Here is a 5,937-nt window from a genome sequence, read left to right on the forward strand (position 1 = left end):
TGTTACGCAAACCAACAGCGGTTACGTGGAAATGCAAATGTAGCCTTCATAAGACAATATAATCTCTTTCTAAGATAGGAGTACATTGTTTTTATTAGGTATCTACTAGATATGATATATATTTAAATATGTAGTAAAAAATATATATTTAAAAAATTAAAATGTCTTATAGTTTGAAATGAGGAGAGTATAAATATTTCATTTATTAAAAGAATATGTATTTTCTAAGGGCTAAATTTTTACATGAAAACTGTTGGACATATAGGCAAAATAAAATAATTTCAACATTCTCTCTCTTTGCGCAAGGGAAATGCTAGCGCACGGACGTCTGATGGGGATGAATTCCATCGGACACCCGCTCGCACGCCTGACAAGCCCGCCCTAATGCCTGACCCACCCCCATCCGCGCACCCCCGCCCTCATCCCCATCTAAAGATGGCAACGGGGAATTCCCCGTCGGAGGTTGCCTCCCCATCCCCGTCCCCGCGGGGAGAAAAAATCCCCGTCCCCGTCCCCGCCAAAGCTCACGGGGACGATTTCTCCCCCATCCCCGCCCCCGCGAGGGGAAAAATCCCCGTCGGGGATCCCCGTCCCCGCATTTGTTCATCACCATTCAGGTTAATTCATCATCATTCACATGAGTTTATCGACACAATATTAGAGTACACCACGAATCACAATCCAAAAATAGCTAAATAGCAAGAAGCAGGATATTAATCATCACAAAGGTGTAGAACTAGGGTTATTGCTGTTATATATACTCAGAAGACATTGGGCCTTCGTGGGCTGGTTGGGGCCATCAGGAAAGAGAGCAAAGCCTGTATATAAACGGGGCGGGGATGCGGGTATCGGGGACGGGGAATGCTCCCCCAGACCCGTCCCTGCCAAACCCGACGGGGGACATTTTCTCCCCGTTTAGATCCCCGTGGGGGCATATTTGACTCCATCCCCGTCCCCTAATAGGGGAATTCCCCACGGGGAATCGGGGATCGGATCCCCGTTGCCATCTTTATCCCCATCCGTTCGCCCTGCCCCCGCAGGCGCACCTCGCCGCTCGCCCCTATCCCCATCTGTTCAACCCCCCTCGTCGTGCCCCCAATCGTCGGCCCTCAGCGCGCCGCGTCCACCGGCCCACCGCGCCTCATTCTTCGGCGCCCCTTGACTCTCCGAACAGCAGGAAACACGTGCAACATGAAACACTTGAATGCAACATACGCCTGAAACAGATGAAACATCTGGAATATACACTGGCAACATATGTGTGAAAACATATGCAACATCCAGATAGAACACTTGTAACTTGCAACATGAAAACACTTACTGCAACAGAAGACTGAAACAGATGAAACATTTTAGATGCAACATATGTGTGAAAACATATGCAACATCCAGATCAAAACGCTTGCAACGTATGTTTGGAAACAGATGAAACTGTTTGAACAAACGTTTGTAACATGCCTCTGAAAACACATTCAACATATGCAACATGTGCAACATCCCCCGATCTACTCTTGCAATGTCCATATGAAACAATTGCAACATGCCTCTGAAACGTCTAAAACAATTGAAACATACATTTGCAACATAGGAGGAGAGAGGTCTGGGCCGGTTGATTTCGGCCGATGGGGTGGGAGCCGGCGGCAAGCGGCTGCGCGCGAGCACCACCACCACCGCCGCCACCGCCACCGGGCTTGGGTCAGAGGCGATGGTGGGAGATGGGGGGCGGGGAGCGCCATAGCCGCCGGGGTGGGGGGGAGCTCGATCGCTGGGGTGAGAGAGAGAGCGCTGCCGGGGTGGGGAGGGCGTCGCGCCGGGGTGGGGGAGAGCCGCCCACTCCCCTGCAACACCGCCGCGCCACCTCCATGGATCTCGCCGGAGGCGAGTGGATTTCGCTCGTGCTCCATGGATCTCGCCGGGGTGGGGGAGAGGGCCGCCGGATCTGTAGGCATTGGGGGCTCCCGGTGAGGATGTCGGGGTGAGGGAGGACACGGGGCGTTGGTGCACTGCGGTAAGGTATGAGGAGCGCGGAAGGGGTAAAGATGGGGAGGAGGAAGCGAATAGATAAGTTTTTTTTTAATATACATGCGGGCGGGAGCAAACGGCGAGGATGAAAAAGTCGTCCTACGTGTTTGTGCGCAGTCCATCAGACGCACTTTCGATTTGCGCAAAGGATGCAATCTTAATGCGAGAAATTTAGACCATGGGAACATGGCTGCTAAGAGCTCAACATAATGTACCACTTTCGTCCCATAACCAAAGACCTGGAAGCATTGAAAATTTGCCATCAAAGAGAGACATTGTGAAGGGTATCCAAACTGTACGTCTGCTAGTATTTTTTTAAAGGGTACCTAAATCATTTTGTCGGATCCTTAATTTATGCTACAAATCCTATAATGTCATTCTCTGTGTGACAGAGGGGGTGCATAGTAGTTTACCCAGACAAAACTAAAACTAGTGAGCTCTCCAATATGTGAAAATATGGATAAATACAATAACCGCCCTTGGATGTGAGCTTCGCCCTTTCATTGGCAGCGTCGTCATCAGGGATGAAAACGGTCGAGCCGTTTTCTACTTCTACATTTGAATATGAAAACGAAAGCGAAAGCGAAAGCAGTAAAGTCGGACACAAAAACGAATACGAACTTACGGAATATCGAGAATTTTGAAAACGAACTAATTCGAGCGGAATTATGTCGAACGCAGTCGGTATACGAAAAATCAATACGGAACCCGTAGGACCAAGTGCATAACAATTAACAAGTAAATAATATAATAATTAATAAGTCCTACAACTTTCTTAAAATGTATTAAGAAAGATATGATTTTTCTAAGGCAACAAACGCTGATACGCGATTAATATACCGTTAAAACTTTGTTTAATTTTTTTTTGAACATCTTAAAGATCTCAAATGAAAAAACTAAAAACTAGATAGTTATAGATCTCGTAGAGAGCTATAATTTTTATATAAAAAACATCTTCATCCGAGGTCATATGAAAAAGATATAATTTTTCTAAGGCTGGACTTCTAGCGGGCCAAATTTGGTTTAAACCAAATTTCAAATTCGAATTCCGAATTAAAAGTAGAAATGTAGAAAACGGTCGAAAGAATGTCAAAACCGTTTTCGTTCTGATTTCGAATTTGATGTTCTAAATTTCAAACTAAATTTAAATTTATCCGAAAATACGAATTCGATCGGATAAAATATAGAAAACGATGTGATTTGGTACGGATATTTCCATACCGTTTTCATCCCTATTCGTCATTGCTCCTATGGGGCCAAACTGAAGCGCATATAGCACACATGTTTTGCAGGGCTCCCAGAACAGGTTCCAAACTAAATCCATGATGAGCTCTGTGAAACCATATTTTTCATAGAAGTGATTCTAATACTAATTCCGTGAAGTAATTTTCTAAAATGAACTACGAGACTGAAAGCTAAAAAAAATAGGATCTCCTGATTCACTTCTTGCATAGAATCACATTTATATATAGACAATCCAAGAGAATCCATTTAAGCATAGAATCACTTCTCTCACATAATTAGGAGTAGAAGTTCTACCAAACAAGCACAAAAATACGTAAGAGAGAAACTTCTCATGTTGACAAAGATTTATTAGGCCCTGTTTGGAACTGATAGTCGAGGCGTGACTCCATGGTCAATTCATCATTCCTCGATTTTTCTTTTCATGGATAGTCGGCGGAAACATGATTACCGCAAGATATTTGGCAAGATTCTTCGATTCTCGTTGCCGCCACCATGAAATAAGCGGAGACAAACACACCTTTAGTTTTGCGCTTTGTTGGCTTGTTATGGGGCCCCTTGAAAAGCAAATAAAATGGCGCACCACACAAAAACATAGACGGTTAATTTCTAGTTCATGAGGCCCAATTTTTTTTTTCTGTCACACCACGTCGTGGAGAACATAAGGGGAGAAGAAAAATCGGAGGAAACAAGCCATCCACAACATCATATACATCCTCTTGCGAGGAAGATTTATATTAGAAGACTAAGAGCAGTCGTAGATAAGGTTTTTGAGACAGTCTCATATGTTATTATCCCTTCCTCGTCCCCTCTTGTGAAAGACTTCAACTAAATTTTATGGAAGGGCTCATGATGCACCATCAACTATAACGGGGTGATTCCTTAAACCAAACATCTTATAGAAGAGCATTGCTAGTTCTCTATGATCACTTCATGTTTGGTTTGAGGTTCATTAGATTAACTCATGATGAATTACCTCATTTAGTATTAGGTACTAGGTTGGTGATAAACCAACTCATTTTAGTCGACTATAAACACTGAAGAAAAGATAAATGAGTAGATAATATAGCACCCCATGCCTCAAACCAAACATCCCATTCATATCAACTTGTTGACCTTGTTTGACAGACGAGTATCTCGGTTTATAGCATGTCATGTACTCACTCCGTCCCAAAATAAATGCACATCTTACTTATCGATTGAGGAGTCAAACCTTTTTAAGTTTGACAAAAAAATTATACACAGAATTATTAGTATTCATGATGTGTAATAAGCATCATTATATAGACACATTTCCTAGACTTCAGTCACCTAATTTCTAGCAAGATTTCAGGCGACGCTTTCTTCTTCCTCCTTTGGTTTTGGTTGCGGGGTTGGGGAAAGGATTTGTTGTTTTCGGGCTTAGAAGGATGGGTTTGGGGGAGGCTAGCCAGAACGGTGGTGGCAGCAGGTTGACCGGCGACGAGCTCGGCGGTAGGGGCGCCACCGAGCGGGTGGTGGGAGACATCCAGTTGGCAAGAGCAGGTGGCAGAGGCGACGGCCGTAGAAGAAGAATAGGAGACATACTAATTGGCGTGGCGGCGGCGGTGGGCTGTGGCGGAGGCAGCGGTGCGCCGCTGGAGCCTGAGAGGTGGTGGATGTGGGGGGGGGGGGGCTGACGCCATATCTAATGGAGAAGCTCGATTTAGTGGTGGCCATGGTTTATGGTAGTAGCGGAGGCGGCATGGATGCCGTCGGAGCTTGGGATGTGGTGGAGGCGGGGGCGCTCACATCGGTTCTGAAGCATTGGGTTCAAGGTTAAGGTGGCCTTGGTCGAAGGTGGTAGGACGGTAGCAGAGGCGTTGTGGACGCTGTGCGGAGCTAGGCTAGGTGGGGCAGCAGCGGGGAAGCACAAGGGAGGAAGATGACATCGCATAAAAGGTTAGAAAAAAATCAGACGCCTGGATTTATACCAAGCCCCTTATATAGATCGTGGAATATACTTTCATAATATAAGCGTAAGTTGGGTTTATTTTGGGACAGAGGGATGTATACTTATAGATGGGCTACGGGCCGGCCCAGCCCAGCATGGCATGGGCCCATGCCAGGCATGTCTCGATAAAGGCACGGCATGACAGGGCCCGGCGTGCTGTCGGGCCGTGCCTCTCCGTGGGCTTCGTGCCTGGCCGATGGCCTAGGCATGGCACTATGGGCTGTTATTCGTGCTGAGTCAGCCCGAAAAGCACGCTGCGTCTAACAGGCGGGGCTAGCCCGAGTGTGGGGGGTCTGACCCTAGGTACCCACGGCAGGACACATGGGCTGTACCAACAGGGACAGGCCAGCCCATAAGACGAAGGCTTGCGGCACACAACACAGCTCGGCGCACGCCGCAAGGCATCTCGACAGCATACTGAAGATCACATAGAATCTGTTAGGATATGCCAAATGTATAATTCCATGTAATGAATATCTCTTACCCGATCGAACTTAGACTTGATCGGCATGTAACCCTACCCCTGGAGCTATATAAGGCGTGTAGGGGACCCCCTCAAAACATGCGCAATCATATATGATAGCCAATACAAATCGACAGGACATAGGATTAGGGTATTACGTCAAGCTAATGGCCTGAACCTGTATAAATCTTGTGTCTTGTCACCATCTCGCTCCTGATGTTGCTTACCTCTCCGATCA

Source organism: Miscanthus floridulus, chromosome 11 (genome assembly GCF_019320115.1).
Source record: "Miscanthus floridulus cultivar M001 chromosome 11, ASM1932011v1, whole genome shotgun sequence".
Classification (NCBI taxonomy): Eukaryota; Viridiplantae; Streptophyta; class Magnoliopsida; order Poales; family Poaceae; genus Miscanthus; species Miscanthus floridulus.